Below are 17,294 nucleotides of genomic sequence, written 5' to 3'. Positions count from 1 at the left end.
ACCAGATACGGAGTTTTTTCTGGAAGGCATTGATTTTTGTCATTCGTTTTCAGAACATTTGAGCCAGGTCCTTGCAATGAAAGATTTAAGCTGTTCAAAATGTTGAAAATATCTGCAAGATAAGCTAATCTGGCAACCCACATCTCATCTGTCAAGAACTGTGCCAATGATCTGTTATGCTCATTTAGAAAAATGAGCAGTTCATCTCGCAATTCATATACATGCTGCACAACGCGGCCTCGTGACAGCCATCTGACTTCTGTACGTAGCAACAAATGCTTATGCTTGGCTTCCATTTCATGGCATATGTTTTCAAACAAACGATGATTGAGCGGCCTGACTTTGATAAAGTTAACTATTTTAATGCACGTGGAAAACACATCTGCAAGATTTTCATCCATATTATTTGCAGCCAAAGCCACACGGTGAATCATGCAGTGGGTTGCTGCTACATGTGGAGCTACTTCTTTCACTCGTGCGACTAGACCCGACTTCCGTCCCGTCATTGCGGCAGCACCATCCGTGCGTACTCCAATACACTGTGTCCACGGTAATACCGATTGTACAAAAAAAGTGTCAAGCACACGGAAAAGTTCTTCACCGGTTGTACGCCCTGGGAGCACCTTGCAAAGCAAAAAGTCTTCCAAAGCCTCTCCTTCCCACCAATATCGAACATAAACCAACAACTGCGCAGCACTGGCAACATCAGTACTTTCATCGAGCTGAATTGCAAATCTGACTTGCTGAAGACGTGCTATCAGCTGGCTCTGTATATCTTCCGCCATATCGCCAATTCTTCTGCTTACTGTGTTATCAGACAGTGGAATGGCTTTCAGTTTTTGACTGGATTCTTTTCCCAGTACAACTTCACACATATCTACTGCTGCAGGCAGTATAAGCTCTTCTGCAATTGTGTGAGGCTTTCTGGAACGTGCTGTTTGTAATGCTACCAAATATGATGAGCGAAGAGCCTTCTCATTTACAGTGGAGCAGGCTATCATTTTGCCTTTCTGCTTGAGGTACAGCTCCTTTTGCCGCTCAAAATATTCCTTCAGCTTACTGGCAATATCTGGATGCATTGTTGTTAAATGGTGCTTCAATTTCACTGGTCTCATTGCATTGTTGGACAGTGTTTGTAAACACACAACACAGAGAGGTTGGTCCGCATTTGTCCCCACTGCGATGAACCCATATGAAATATATTCTGGATCGTACTTGTGTTGTTTTCTCTTTCGGTCACCCTTATCCCCTTCGTCATGAGAATCTTCTGGTTTCTGGTCAGCTTTTCTCTTCAGAAATTTCTCCATACTCAGCAATACACGCTGGACAGTTTAATTACTATTACTGATAAACAAAATTATCAAAACTAATCTAAAATTTACACACTTGCGCACTTTTCATTTAAAAGTGACGTCACTGTGGCGTAAATGCACGGTAAGTAAGCAATATTATTAAGGCACACCAACAACGTCACTCAGTCTCGCTAACACTACTGTGCACAACAGAATAGTAGTGAGTAGTGAACACTACTGACTACTCTGACTACACAAATTGAATATTAAGCGGCAGCTTACCAGAAGGGAACACCGTCTAAGTCTCTAAGATTGTCGCCTATAACAGATAGAAAAGATATGGCTGATTTTCTGAATAGTGGAAAACTGGAGCAAGCAAGTAAGCTACGTCTTTGTAACAGGTCGCTTTTCCATTTTTTTCTTGGCTTGCTCGCGGACCCCCTGGCTACCCGCCACGGACCACAGGTTGAAAACCTCTGATTTAGACCTTCCGCACCCTTGCGAAGTGTACATGATGGGAAAAAATTGAAAAGAAATTTAATTATATGAAGAGAAAACCCCCAAATCAAAAAAATATATAATATTAAACAAAAGCAAACCAAAAACTTCAAAGAAAAAAAAACTGGACTGATATTTCTTCGATTAAAAAAAATCCTTATGTCGTCAGCTCCGCTTCTCTATATTCAAAGGTTATTGAAGGGGATTCAAAAAAGGTCTGTTCATATCGTATGGAAATATTGAATAAATGGATTCCAAACTTCCTCAAATTTAAGCGAAGGATCAACAGTACCACTCCTAATTTTTTCTAAGTTTAAACATGTTATAGTTTGGTCCTGCCCAAACTTGACAATCGCCCTCCAACTAATGATGGAGTTTAATTCTCAGAAAGTTGAGAAAAAAATATATGAAACGATGGCAATAATTTACCAGCAATCTTTAGAGGATGTCCTTTTTATTTTGTCTAAGTGCAAGCCAACAATAAGAAAATACAATAAGTCTTTTACACAGAATTCTGAGTGCCTTTGGGAATCTGCTGATGTCTTTTGGAATCACAAATTGCTTTGCTTTTTCTTCAGTATTTAGCCAAGTAAAAGAGAACTGGACAAGTATTTGAAAAGGGGAGGGGAGCTGAGCTATGGGGAGAGGTCAAAGGATCAGGAAGAGCATGACTGACTTTAGTGTCAATGGCCAAAGTGTCTCCTTCCCTTGCTGCAACCTTTCTACAATTCTGTGACTTGATTTTGTAATTTTTGTGTTGGTAACCAAGCAATGAATTTTGTTTTGTGTAATATTTGAATACTTTATCCATGAGTTATTTGTAAATGCTCAGCCCAAATTGCAAAAGAACATAAGGAATAGTAGGACCAGGCCAATCAATCCTTTGTGCCCATTCTGCTGTTGAGTAAGGTTATGTCTGTTTTTTGTTTAACCTCAGTGTCACCTCCCTAACCTGATGCTCCCTGATACAGTAAAAGCAAAAATCTATTGATGATTATCCATAACACGGTGATTGAGCCTCCATTATCGTTCACGGTAGAGAATTCCAAAGATCCAATACCTTCTGGGTGAAGAGAATTTTTTTCCTCGTCTTGGTCCTTAATGGCTGATCCCTTATTTTGAGACCGTGACCCCAAGTTCTAGAAATCCCAGATTAACGAAACATGATTCCTGAATCTAGCCCTGTAAGAATTTTCTACATTTCTGGATGATGGTGAGTTTAGGGAGAGGTATGTTGATATTTAGGGCATGTCAATATTTAGATGGAGGTATAGGGTGTCTTGAAAGATGTTAGGGTGGATAGATCCCATCATCTATCCCATGATACTGAGCAAAAACAAGGAGGGAGATTCTTGAGACCTTGACAGAGATCTTAGCCACGAATGAGGTGCCAGAAGACTGAAGAATAGCCAATGTTGTTTGTTTCTTTAAAAAGGCAACAGGGTTGTTGTAGTGGGTGATTTTAACTTCCCAAGTATTGACTGAGACTTCCTTAGTGCAAGAGGCTTATATGGGCCAGAATTTGTTAGGTGCATCCAAGAAGGTTTCTTGAAACAGTATGTAGATAGTCCAACTAGAGGAAGGGCTTTACTGGACCTTGTATTGGGAAACAAGCCTGACCAGGTGATTGATGTTTCAATGGGAGAGCATGTTGGAAATAGTGATCATAACTCCTTAAATTTTATGGTAGTTATGAATAATGACAATTCTGGACCAAGGGGGCAAGTATTAAGTTGGGGTAGGGCAAATTACAGTATTATTAGACAGGAGCTTGGGAGAGTAAATTGGGAGTAGCTGTTATTGGGTAAGTCCACACCAGACATGTGGGAGTCATTTAAAGACCACCTGACCAGAGTTCAGGACTGCCATGTTCCAGTAAGGAGGAAGGACAAAGATGGTAAGGTAAGGAACCTTGGATGATCAGAGAAGTTGTAAATTTAGTCAAAAAGAAAAGGGAAGCTTAGGTACGTTTTAGGAAGCTGAAATTGAACAGGGTCTTTGAGGAATATAACGAAAGCTGGAAAGAATTTAAGCAAGGAATTAGGAGAGCCAAAAGGGGACATGAAATGCATTTGGCAAGTAGGATTCAGGAGAATCCCAAGGCATTTTTTACTTACATTTTTAAAAAAAGAGAGTAAGTAGGGAGAGGGTGGGAATACTCAAGGATAAATGTTCTATGTTCTAGGGACACACCAGGAAATTATAGGTTGGTGCGCCTTGCATCAGTGGTAGGGAGATTATTGGAGAAGATTCTTGGGGACAGGATTTACTGGCATTTGGAAAAGTATGGACTTATCAGGATAATCAGCATGACTTTGTGAGGGGATCTCCTACCTCACAAATTTGACTGAATTTTTTGAGGAAGTTGCGAAGATAATTGAAGAGAGTAGAGCAGTGGATGTTGTCTACAGGGACCTCAGTTAAGCATTTGTCAAGGTCCTTCATGATAGACTGGTCCAGAATATTTAGTCACATGGAATCCACATTGAGTTGGTAAATTAGATCCAAAATTGGCATAGTCGTAGAAGACGGAGGGTAGTGGTAAAGAGGTGTTTTTCTGACTGGATGTCTGTGTTCACGATGTTCTGCAAGGATAAGTGCTGGGACTGCTGTTGTTTGTAATATAAATGATCTGGATGAAAATATAAGTGGTCTGATCAGTAAATTTGCAGATGACATAATTGGTGGAGTTATGGATAACAAGGAAGGCTGTCAAAAGATACAGCAAGATATAGATTAGTTGAAAACTTAGCTGGAGAAATAGCAGATGGAGTTTAATATGGACAAGTGTGAGATCTTGCATTTTGGGAGGTTAAATGCAAGTATACAGTAAATGGCAGGAACCTTAGGAGCACTGATGTACAGATGGATGTTGGAGTGCATGCATAGCTTTCTAAAAGTGGCAACACGTGGTTAAGTTGTTAAAGAAGGTGTGCGGCATGATTGCCTTTGTTGGTCAGGGCTTTGAGTATAAAAGTTGGGAAGTCATGTTGCAACTTTATAAAAGTTTGATTAAGCCACATTTTGAATGTTGTGTGCAGTTCTGGTCGCCACACTGTGGGAAGGATGTGGAAGCTTTGGAGGGGGTGCAGAAAAGGTTCACCAGGATGTTACCTGGATTAGAGAGTATTAGCTATACAGAGAGGTTGGACAAGCTTGGATTGTTTTTTCTGGAGCTTTGGAGGCTGAGGGGGGAACCTGATGGAAGTATGTAAAATTATGAGAGGCATTGATAGGGTAGATAGTCATAGCCTTTTTCCCATATGGAAATGTTAAATGCTAGAAGGCATAGGTTTAAGATAAGGGGGTTGGGGGGAGATTTGTGCGGCAAGTTTTTCTTTTACACAAAGAATGGTAGGTGCCTGGAATATGCTGCCTAATGAGTAACTAAAACCCTAGCAGAACAGGAATCTGATGAACCTCTGTTGTACTTCTGTTGCAAGTGTATCCACACATAATATTCCAGGTGTCGTAATTGCAGTAAGAATTGTTTCATGAGGATGCATCTCTAAGGGATGAATTGTTTATTTTTGTTTGGTTCAGCAGTCTTTTTTGGATTGCATTAGTGTTTATCAAAATTGGTTATTTTTGAATATTAGGAAAACATCAGCCAAGGGATGAGTCAGCTTACAGTCTCCATAAACTGCTCTGCATCAAAATGAGTAATAATAACATGCATATGCAAAGTCAAATTAATTCAATGGCCCTGAATTTTCTGGTAAATACCAGCAAGTCTAAGGCTTGCATGCATATGCAGTCAAATAGAAGTTCTGACTCACTTGTATATAGAAGTGGGCACCATATCTGTCAGGATGCTCTGCTCCTTGACTTCTTAAGTAGTCTAATCATGGAGCTTAACCTTTTCCAGATTCCCCAGAACTTACAATGGTGAATCAACTCTTGGATCAGCTTAGATCTGATGCAAGATCTGTAAAACCATGGGGGAAAGGTAGGTTTCTTTTTAAGTATTTTAGTTTAGTTGTACATATTTTAGCTTTATTTTTCCTTTTAAATATTTGCGTTGTTAAGCAGTTGAAAACATTGAAATTTAAAGAACCCTGACATCCTTGACTGTCAGCAAAGCTGGCCCTTGGGCTTTCCCAGGTATCAGAGGCTTTCTGGACAGGTCTCCTTCGGTACAACTTTGGAGCCATCACTGCTGCTCAAGCCTCATCTCTTGAGTATTGGAAACTTTGGCAAAGAAAGGTTGGCCTCCTACATCTGGATCAGTTAAGTTCAGATGTGGGGTGATCAGAGATGGCAGTTGCAGGCAATAGGCCTTTGCCAGATGCATCTGGCCCATTAAAATATTCCATCATCTATTAGATAACCTTCATCACCAATCTTGTAATCAAATGTCACTGGTCAGTAGTCTAAAGTGCATTTTGAAAGCTATCTGTAGCATTAGTAAAGTAAAATGAATGAAAGTTTAAATTATTTTCAAAAGAGGATAGCCTTATCTCAGAAAAAAGATGGCAGTGAAGGATTAATTGAAGAACAAATGTTGCCTAGAAAACCAGAAAATAATGGTACTCCCTGAATGATGCCATAGGATATTTAACATTCTTCCCTGCTGCTGCAGTTGTCACAATAGATTTTGCAATATCGATATGATACAGCACATAGCATATTATTCTTCCTGTCCTACTTTGGAGTAGCAGCCTATTTTGTAACATTTAAAAAAAATTTTAAATGGACTTGGACCAACAACTTAGTCTTGGAGAAGCAAAAGTTATCAATAGAGACAAACTGACTTCATAGAATTAATCAAAAAAGAAAATAGAAACTGCAGATGCTGTGGATCTGAAATAAAATTGAAAATTGCTGGAATTACTCAGGTTGGGGGGCATCTGTGGCGAGAGAAACATTTAACTCTTTCCTTCATAAGGTCATTGACCTGAAATGTTAAATATGTTTCTCTCTTCAGATGCTACCTAATTTGCTAAGTACTTCTTGTATTTCCTGTTTTAATTTAATGCAATTAATAACAAGGTGCATTCAAGATTTGTTTTAAGTGTATTGTACTTTTTAAGATTTAAGAGTGCAGAGTTGCAGTTTTGAAATCCTAGGAAGAATAACTTTGCATTCTTGTGCAATGAGGGGTGCAAGGAGCAATATTGTATTTCAATTTGTATTCAAAAATATAAAACACCATAAATGCAGGAGATGTATACTGTACTTAAAGATAAATGCAACATCTGACATGAATTGTACAATTCGATACACAACTACCAGCCATATTATAGAAGTTATGTGTAAATGTAGGAAAGTTAAAGAAAATTTACCCCTGCAGTCTGTAACTAGATAACAGGCACATAACTGTAGTGTTATTTCCCCATCTATTAACCATTCTACCAGTATTAATTTATCCTGAAGGTCACCAATAAGGCTAATAATCCCATTTGTCATTCTGCCTGTATATGCATTATTGACATCCAAATAAAGTTCTACAATGGATTTGTGTCTGCATCTTATAGCTAAATTGTAATTTATTCCAATTGCAGTGTAAGATTGAGGTTCTAAAATAGTTTTTATACTTATTCTCTTAAATTATTATCAAACTCATGTTATATTGAAACTCTTGCTTTTCTGCAATCTTTAGTTTACTAGACTGGAAGTACTTTATTACATGTGATTGGGTCCAGTTGTATATCCTCAAGTCATTGCCAATTGCAAATCTCAATTTCCATTTGCAAGCAATCAAACAAATAAAATTAGTTCAAGTTTATTGTTGTCATAGGCAACGGGTATAAATGTCATGAAAATTAGCTTTTGCAGCACAGCAGATGACAAGACAAGGACGAACAAGTTAACAGCATTAAATTCAGAGTGATGCGTCATTGCCATTTACACTATTTGATTTTGCCTTGGAGGTGATAGCGTGCAAACCCTGCCACAGCTGTTGAGTGTCCATTTATCTCCAACTTCATCCAGAATTGCCTCTTCGCTCTCACAATAACGTTCCAGAGGTTGTATCTGGACTTCTTGTAGGTCTCTGGTTCACCAGTCCTAAATGCCACAGATCTAGTCCTCAACCAACTAAGAATCTCCAGGTTCATCCAGGGCTGCTGGTTTGGGAAGACTCAATGTTTTTGTGGGCACACACTCGTCCATGCAGGTCTTGATGACATCAGTGACAACTGGCATATTTGTTCAGATCTGTCGATGAATCCCCTGAATATGATCCAGTCTATTGGTTCAAAGAAATCCTGTGTACAGTACATGCTGCACTCTTCGGTCTCTGCCTGTATGCAGGAAGTAGAAGCATGGGCAAGTGATCAGATTTCCCAAAATGCAGGATGGTGCAGTTGGTGCTCTTAATGGTGGTGTAACTGTAGTTGAGTGTGTTGGGTCCTCTGCTGTTGCCGGTAGTAATTCAGCAGAGACTTCTTCAACCTAGCCTGAATGAAGCCCCTGCAATGATGGGGAAGGCAGGAGGGTGCACCAGTTCATGCCTGTTACTCACGGTACTCAATCCTTCCAGTGCCAGCTTGACATCTGCCTGGGGTGGGATGTATACTGCAACCAGGATAATGGCAGAGAACTCGCTCAGCAGATGGTACAGATGATACTTGTCTGTCAGATGTTCCTGGTCAGGGGAACAGGACTGATACAGAACTGCCATGTCCAACCACATCAGGAGCTGAATCTCACTGGATCCAGGGTTCTGTAATAATGACTAATTAACCTCCTATGTCCAATAGCTCCAATTAAATGCCAAAGTGAAAGAAGATGAATTTATAATTATGCTTAGCACATAGTTGTCTTTGGTGTCAGTAATTTTTTAATGATTTATGATAATGAGAAAAGGTGAGGGAAGTTGGGCCTTGTTAGACCAGTTGTGACTAGAAGTCATCAGCCTGAAAAAAGTTAAATGCATTTCTTTCTCACACATCACCCTTCCCTTTATTTGTCTGCATTGATTGAAAATGAACAAAAATGTTAATCTCAATTATGACTTGTTTTTTTCAGATCCCTCACCTTCCCTAGTTCTGTAATTTTCTCCAACCTGCAAAGATTTCTGCATACCTCCATTCTGGTCTTTTGATCATCATTGAATTTAATGCCTCCAGATATAGAAAGGTAATACTAAACCCATGTCCACAAGACATTGGAGCAGAATTAGGCCATTCAGCCCCTCGGGTATGCTCTGCCATTTGATCATGGCTGACTTATTTTTCCTTCAACCTCATTCTCCTGCCTTCTCCCTATAACCTTTGATGCCCTTACTAATCAAGAACCCATCAACCTCTGCTTTAAATATACCCAACGACTTGGCCTCCACAGCTGTCTGTGGTAATGAATTCCACAGATTCACCACCCTCTGGCTAAAGAAATTCCTCCTCATCTCTGTTCTAAAGGGGCATCCTTCTATTCTGGTCCTAGACTCTCCCACTACTGGAAACATCCTCTCCATGTCCACTCTATCCAGGCCTTTTAATATTCAGTAGGTTTCAATGAGATACCACCACCACCACCACCACCACCACCCCCCCCCCCCCCCCTGCATCCTTCTAAACTTCAAGTACAGGCCCAGAGCCATCAAATGCTCCTCATAAGTTAACACTTTCATTTCTGGGATTATTCTTATAAACTTCATCTGGATGGACTGTCTCCAATGCCAGCACATCCTTCCTTAGATATGGGGCCCAAAACTGCTCACAATACTCCAAACGTGGTCTGACCAACTCCTTATAAAGCCACAGCATTACATCCTTGATTTTATATTCTAGTCCTCTCGAAATGAATAGTAACATTGCATTTGCCTTCCTTACTACCAACTCAACCTTCAAGTTGACCCTTAGGGACTCCTACACTAGGACTTCCAAGTCCCTTTGTACCTCTGATTTCTGAATTCGCTCCCCATTTAGAAAATAGTCTGTGCCTTTATTCCTTCTACCAAAGTGCATGACCGTACACTTCCCTACACTGTATTCCATCTGCCACTTCTTTGCCCATTCTCCCAACCTGTCCAGGTCCTTCTAAACTCCAGTGAGTCCTTCTAAATTCCCTGCTTCCTCAACACTACCTAACTTTGTATCATCTGTAAACCTGGACACAAAGCCATCAATTGTCATCCAGATCATTAACATGTAACATTAAAAGTAGCAGATCCAACACCAATCCCTGTGGAACATCACTAGTCACTGGCAGCCAACCAGAAAAGGCCCCCTTTATTCCCACTCTGTCTTCTGCCAGTCAGCAAATCTTCTATCCATGCTAGTACCTTTCCTGCAATACCATGGGCTGCTATCTTGTTCAGCAGCCTCATGTGTAGCACCTTGTCAAAGGCCTTCTGAAAATCCAGGTAAACAATATCCACTGACTCCTTTATTTACTTTGTCTGTTACTTCCTCAAAGAATTCCAACAAATTTGCCAGGCAAGATCTCCCCTTAAGGAAACCATGCTGACTTTGGCCTATTTTATCATGTGCTTCCAAGTACCCCAAAACCTCATCCTTAATAATGGACTCTAACATCTTACCAACCACTGAAGTCAGGCTAACTGGCCTATAATTTCCTGTCTTTTGCCTCCTTCCCTTCTTAAAGAATGGAGTGACATTTGTGATTTTCCAGTCCTCTGGAACCATTCCTGACTCCAGTGACTCTTGAAAGATCACTACTAATGCCTCCACAATCTCTTCAGCTACCTCTTTCAGAACCCTGGGGTGTAGTCCATCTGGTCCAGGTGACTTATCTACCTTCAGACCTTTCAGTTTCCCAAGCACCTTCTCTTTAGTAATAGTGACTCCACTCACTTCTGCCCCAACTCTCGAATTTATGGCATGTTACTGGCATCTTTTACAGTGAAGACTGATGCAAAATTTATTCAGTTTGTCCACCAATACCTTGTTCCCCATTACTACCACTCCAGTGTCATTTTCTAGTGGTCTGATGTCAACTCTTGCCTCTTACTCTTTATATATCTGAAAAAAACATTTGGTATCCTCTTTTATATTATTGGATAGCTTACCTTCATATTTCATCTTTTCTCCCCTTATTGCTTTTTTAGTTGCCTTCTGTTGGTTTTTAAAACAGCTTCCCAATCCTCTAGCTTCCCACTAATTTTTGCTATATTGTATTCCCCGTCTTTTGCTTTTATGCTGTCTTTGAATTCCGTGTGTCAGCCAGTTGCCTCATCTCTTTAGAATGATTCTTCGCGATGAAATGATCCTGCATCTTCAGAGTTACTCCCAGAAACTCCTGCCATTGCTGCTCTACCATCATCCCTGCTAGGGTCCCCTTCCAATCAACTTTGGCCAGCTCCTCTTTCATACCTCTGTAGTTACCTTTACTCAACTATAATACCGATACATCCAATTTTAGCTTCTTCCTTTTCAAACTGCAGGGTGAATTCTCATATTATGACCTCTGCCTCCTAAGGGTTCCTTTACCTCAGGCCCCCAATCAAATCTGGTTCATTGCACAACACCAAATCCAGAATTGCCTTTTCCCTAGTGGGCTCGACCACCAGCCGCTCTAAAAAGCTTTCTACAAATTCCTTCTCTTGGGATCCAGTACCATCCAAATTTTCCCAATCTACCTGCGTATTGAAATCCCTATGATCACCATAACATTGCCCTTCTTACATGCCTTTTCTATCTGGTGTTGTAATTTGTACCCCACATCCTCTATTTGGAGGCCTGTATACAACTCCCAGTGTCTTTTACCTTTACAGTTCTGTAACTCTACCCAGAAGGAATCTACATCTTCTGATCCTATGTCACTTCTTGCCAAGGATTTGATTTCATTTTGTTTTAAACCAACAGAGCCACCCTACCCCCTCTGTCCACCTGCCTGTCTTTTCAATAGGATGTGTATCCTTGGATGTTTAGCTCCCAGCTGTGATCTTTCAGCCATGACTTTGATGCCCACAATGTCATACCTGCCAATTTTTAACTGCACTACAAGCTCATCTACCTCATTTCGTACACTGCATGCATTCAAATACAACACCTCCAGTCCTGTATTCACCAACTTTCTCAAATTTGTCTTCATGTTGCCTGAAGTCAAATTCTTATCCTTTTCTAAACTCTTATTCTTTATTCTGGAGACTTCAGTAACCTCTCCTGCACTCTCCTTCCTTTTTACTTTATCCATACTTTTTAAAAAAATCTATTGAACCCACCCCCCTACTATTTAGTTTAAAGCCTTATTTACAGCCCTAGTTATGCTATTCACCAGGACCCTGGTCCCAGAATGGTTCATGTGGAGCCCATCCCATCAGAACAGCTCCCTCCTTTCCCAATATTGGTGCCAATGTCCCACAAATTCAAACCCACTTCTCCCACAGCAATCTTTGAGCCACACACTTAACTCTGAGCTAATCAACCATGTGCCATTTTGCACGTGGTACAGGTAGCAATCCAAAGATTATTACCTTTTTGGTTCTGCTTTTTAATTTAGTCCCTAGCTGCTCAAATTCCCTCAGCAGAACCTCTTGTTCTACCTATGTCATTGGTACCCACATGGACCACAACAACTGGATCTTTCCCCTCTCATTCCAAATTCCTCTGCAGGTCAGATGAGATGTCCAGAACCCGGGCACCAGGCAGGCAACACAGCCTTCAAGACTCTCGATCCTTGCAACAGAGAATTGTGTCTATTCCCCTGACTATACTATCCCAAATTACAACTACGTTCCTCTGTCCCTCTTGAATGGCTTCCTGAACCACAATTCAGTTGCTTATCTTTCCTACAGCCCCCACTCTCATCCTCACAGGGAACAAGAATCTCAGACCTGTTGGACAAGCTTAAGGGCTGAGGCTTCTCCAGTACTACCTCTTGGATCCCCCTACCTGCCTTACTCAGTCACCACCTCTTGTCCCTGACCACAGACCAAATTTGTAGTAGTTAATCTAATGGGTGTGACTGCCTCCTGAAATACAGCATCCAGGTAACTCTCCCCCTCCCAGAGGCATCAGTGTTTGAAGCTCAGATTCCTAGTCATCAACTTTGAGCCTGAGTTCCTGAAGCAACCAACACTTACTGCAGATATGGTCACCAGGAACCACAATGGGGTCCACCAGCTCCCACATCATGCAGCTACAACACATCACCTGAGTCTGTATCCCTACTTTATTTAATTAGTTGTAATTTGGTGTCTTTTTATTTAACTACAAATAAAAACCTTACCTGCTACTCACCTGTGCCTCCTCACCAGAAACTCAGCTTCCCACTCCAAGATGGTCACTCTGCTTTATCCTACTTTTCTTTTATTAGCCAATCAGACAACTTTAAAAATAAAAGCTGCTAGCTACTCCCCTCTGCTGCAAACTGAAAAAAACTTTTTAAAAGCTGCGAGCTGCTCCCCTCTGCTGCTACTGGAGATAACACTCTCAACTGAAAAAACAACTTTTTAAAAGTTGCTACCACCTCCCCTCTACTGCTTTGGTTGCTGCAACTGGAGAGAACTCAATGTCAAGACCCCATGCTCTGTAATTCTCTCTCTAGTACTTTCAGCTACTTTGCTACTCTTTCCTTCTTAAAGCCACTGACAAGATTTTGGTCCCCTAGACTAATACACTATTGTGTGGTTTAGTGTCCAATTTAGTTTGGTAACACTCTTATTTTTGTATGTTAAAGGCCCCATACAAATATAAGGTATTGTTTATGAACTGACAAAATGAGTAAGCATCTTTTAAGTTCAGTCAGATGCTCAGAAACTGTTGAAGGACATTTTAAAAGCTTTTAGAAAGTTTTAGTGACTTTACAAAAACTCTAAATTAATCAGCCATTGGAGCAATTTTTCTTGAAGCATATTTAAAATATCCTACCTGGCCTCTCTCAGATGTTCCCTTCCACTAAATTCTTATTCTGCTGTAAAAGAACACTTCTTGCACTTCCTCACACTTGGTGCAATCCCTTTGTGAATCATGGAGGTTTAGAACCATAGAACTATAAAGCACAAAACAGACCCTTCAGCCCACCATGTTGTGCCGTCCATCAAACCACCCTCACACTATCTAACCCTTTCCTCCTGCACATCCCTCTATCTCACATTCCTCCATATGCCTATCCAACAAACTCTTGAACCTGTCCAATGTATCTGCCTCCACCACCACCCTAGGCAGTGCATTCCATGCACCAACCACTCTCTGGGTGAAAAACCTCCCCCCTGACATCTCCCCTGAACCTCCCACCCATAACCTTAAAGCCATGCCCTCTCGTCTTGAGCATTGGCGCCCTGGGAAGGAGGCGCTGGCTGTCTACTCTATCTATTCCTCTCAATATTTTATATACCGCTATCATGTCTCCTCTCATCCTCCTCCTTTCCAGTGAATAAAGCCCTAGCACCTTAAGCCTTTGCTCATATTCCATACCCTCTAATCCAGGCAGCATCCTGGTAAATCTCCTCTGCACCCTCTCCAACGCCTCCACATCCTTCCTATAATGCGGCGACCAAAACTGAACACAGTACTCCAAGTGTGGTCTAACCAGAGTTTTGTAAAGCTGCATCATCACTTTGCGGCTCTTAAACTCGATCCCATGACTTATGAAAGCTAACATCCCATAGGCCTTCTTAACTGCTCCATCCACCTGTGAGGCAACTTTCAGTGAACTGTGAATATGAACCCCCAGATCCCTCTGCTCCTCTACACTGCCAAGTACCTTGCCATTTACCCTGTACTCTGCCCTGAAGTTTGTCCTTCCAAAGTGTACCACCTCACACTTTTCCGGATTGAACTCCATCTGCCACTTGTCAGCCCAGCTCTGCATCCTATCAATATCCCTCTGTAAGTTCCGACAGCCCTCCACACTATCCACAACACCGCCGATCTTAGTGTCGTCCGCAAACTTACTAACCCAGCCTTCCACCCCCTCATCTAAGTCATCTATAAATATCACAAAAAGTAGAGGTCCCAGAACCAATCCCTGCGGGACGCCACTAGTCGCTACCCTCCAATCCGAGGGCACTCCTTCCACCACAACCCTTTGCTTTCTACAGGCAAGCCAATTCCTAATCCACACAGCCAAGCTTCCCTGGATCCCTTGGCCTCTGACCTTCTGAAGAAGCCTACCATGAGGAAATAGCCTGTTTTATTTGTCTTTGTTAATTCCAACTGCAGAACAGCCTGCAGATGCATACTAATTTGCTGACTGCAACTTTTGGATTTCTGTTTTAAACCACACACCTAAATTTGTGATTTTGCACATTTTGCAGATTCTGTAACATTAGGCCTCTGCTGCAATTTTTTTTGACTCAGATCATCAATATCAAATGCTGCCCTGTTTGCTCCTTACCACTCTGACTCACCCTTCCTGCTCCAGATGAGTGGTTTTGAAAAGAGAGACAGAGACAGCAGATGGATCAGCATATGCAGGCTTAGGTAAGGGTAAGGGGTAAATGACCATCAGAGGGCAAGGAAAAAGGTAGGTGTGATTGACCACATTCAGGGGGACTTGGGAGTCAGCCTGCCCAGTGATGAAAAGCATTGGCGGCCAGTTGGATGTGATTCCAAGACTGGATCATGCCATGTTTTGGAGGCTCGCTTCCCTCAACCCAGCCTTGAGAAGGAGGAAAACCACTCCCACCAAATTGTCAAATGTGTCCTGTTGACAAAGAAGTGGGACCAATCCAGTCCAGGTAATTACCACTCAATCAGCTTGAAATCAGTCATTAGTAAAGTGATGGAAAGTGTAGTTGACAATACTGTCAAGATGCACAATCAGCAATAATCTACTCAACTGTGCTTAATTTACTTTTTGCTGGAACCTCATTACAGCCTTAGTTCAAACATCTCCAGGTGTGAGATTGGATCACCTGGGTGTGGCATCAAGGGGGACTGGTAAAACCAAGTCAATGAGCATCATGGGATATGCTCCATTGGCTGGAGTTTTATCTCTCAGAAAGGAAGGTGGTTATGGTTTTACATATGTTTTTCATCATCATGGAGTCTAAACCTTGGAACTTCCTACCCAACCTTACCGCAAGACTGCAGCAGTTGAAGAAGGTGACGGCCACAATATTCTCAAAGGCAACTGGAGATGGACAATAATTGACAGCCTTGTCAGTTAAAGTCAATAAATGATAGAAAATCAACTTCCCTTTGAATAGCTTGCTTCTAATGAATAGTTGGAAGATCATATGGCAATTAGTTGTGCAATGAAAATGTGGTATGTGTAGGTTTTGTCTTTGAGTTTTGTTTGAAATGGACCATTCTCCTTTTGGGACAATATTTTGTGCCAAGGTTTTCATGTTTGTAGTTGTATGGTGTGACTTTTAAGTTTCTAATACAGGAAGAGGTAGCCACTAGAGAAATAAAGACTGCAGAACCATAACCATCTTCCTTTCTGAGAGATAAAACTCCAGCCAATGGAGCATATCCCATGATCTAGATGAAAAACACAATGATGTTGGAGGAACTCAGCAGGCAAGGCAGCATCTGTGGAGAAAAGCAGGCGGTCCACATTTCAAGTCCGGACACCTCACTTGAAATGTCCAGTATTGGGAGAATCTAGGACCAGAGGGCACAGCCTCAGAATAAAAGGACATCCCTTTAGAACAGAGATGAGGAAGAATTTCTTTAGCCAGAGGGTGGTGAAGCTGTGGAATTTATTGTCACAGACGGCAGTGGAGGCCAAGTCATTGGGTATATTTAAAGCGGAGATTGTTCTTGATTAGTAAGGGTGTCAAAGGTTACGGGGAGAGGGCAGGAGGATGGGATTGAGAGGGAAAGATAAATCAGCCATGATCGAATGGTGGAGCAGACTTGATGGGCAAATGGCCTAATTCTGCTCCTATATCTTATGGTGTTATAGGCCAGACAACAGCTCTCGGACACCTCCTTTTACCAACCCCTGTACAATGACCCCACTGTCAAATACCAGTCCATCATGTCCCGCACTGTCACAGATCTCCCCTCCATAGCCTCTAACCTAATAGTGCCTCAAGCCCACTTCCATCTCTTACCCAGGATCCACAAACAGGACTATCCTGGTAGGACCATTGTTTTTGCCTGCTCCAGCTCCACTGAACTTATCTCTTCATACTTCAACTCCATCCTGTCACCCCTTGTCCAGTCCATTCCCACCTACACCTGGGACACCTCACATGCCCTCCACCATTTGGATAACTTCCGATTCCCCAGCTCCCAACGCTTCATCTTCACTATGGATGTCCAGTCTTTATATTCCTCTATCCCCCATCAGGAAGGTCTAAAAGCCCTCTGCTTCTTTCTACAACAAAGATCCAAACAGTTTCCCTCCAACACTCTCATTGCCTGGCAGAACTTGTTCTTACCTTAACCAACTTCTCTTTTGACTCCTCTCACTTTCTACAAATCAAAGTTGTAGCCATGGGCACCCACATGGGCCCCAGCTATGCCTATCTTTTTGTTGGCTATATGAAACAGTCCTGTGGTACCACTCCCCAATTTTTTCTCCGTTACACTGCTTCTTCTTTGGTGCTGCTTCGTGGATTTGTTCAGAACTCATCAATTATTTTATCACCTTCATCACCGACTTCCACCCTGCTCTCAAATTCACCTGGACTATTACTGA

Source organism: Pristis pectinata, chromosome 3 (assembly GCF_009764475.1).
Source record: "Pristis pectinata isolate sPriPec2 chromosome 3, sPriPec2.1.pri, whole genome shotgun sequence".
Lineage (NCBI taxonomy): Eukaryota > Metazoa > Chordata > Chondrichthyes > Rhinopristiformes > Pristidae > Pristis > Pristis pectinata.
This window is presented reverse-complemented; position numbering follows the sequence as displayed.